Here is a 501-nt window from a genome sequence, read left to right on the forward strand (position 1 = left end):
GTGTCTGGGTGTGGTTTTCATTGGATTGATATTATTTGGAGTTCTATATGCTTCGGTTAGCTGAATGCCAGATTGTTGCCCCATATTTGGAAAGTTTTCTGTTATTACTTCTGCCCATATTGTTTTTATATGATTTGTATTGACGCCTTCCTTCTCATTGATGCCTATTAGTTTCACATTGTTCATCTTTGCATCGTCTTGCAGGTATTGAATTATTTTTTCCTGCATCCCAGTTTTTTTAAAGAGATTTTTTTCTTACTTTTTCACTAGCTACAATGGTGTCTTTCAGGTCAGAAAGTCCATTTTCACTTTCACGCAAATGGTTTTGCCAGGTTGTGATTGAGGTTTTAATTTCCTGTACATCACTCTGAACCTGTTTCATAGATTCTATTTGTTTCCTAAATTTTTTATTCAGGGGTTCCATCATTTTTATATTCTCCTCTATTTTTTTTTGTCAGTGTATTCTTTAGAAGCACTTAGTACTTCTTTGATTATAGTTAC

Source organism: Octodon degus, unplaced genomic scaffold (genome assembly GCF_000260255.1).
Source record: "Octodon degus isolate 3935 unplaced genomic scaffold, OctDeg1.0 scaffold00030, whole genome shotgun sequence".
NCBI lineage: Eukaryota > Metazoa > Chordata > Mammalia > Rodentia > Octodontidae > Octodon > Octodon degus.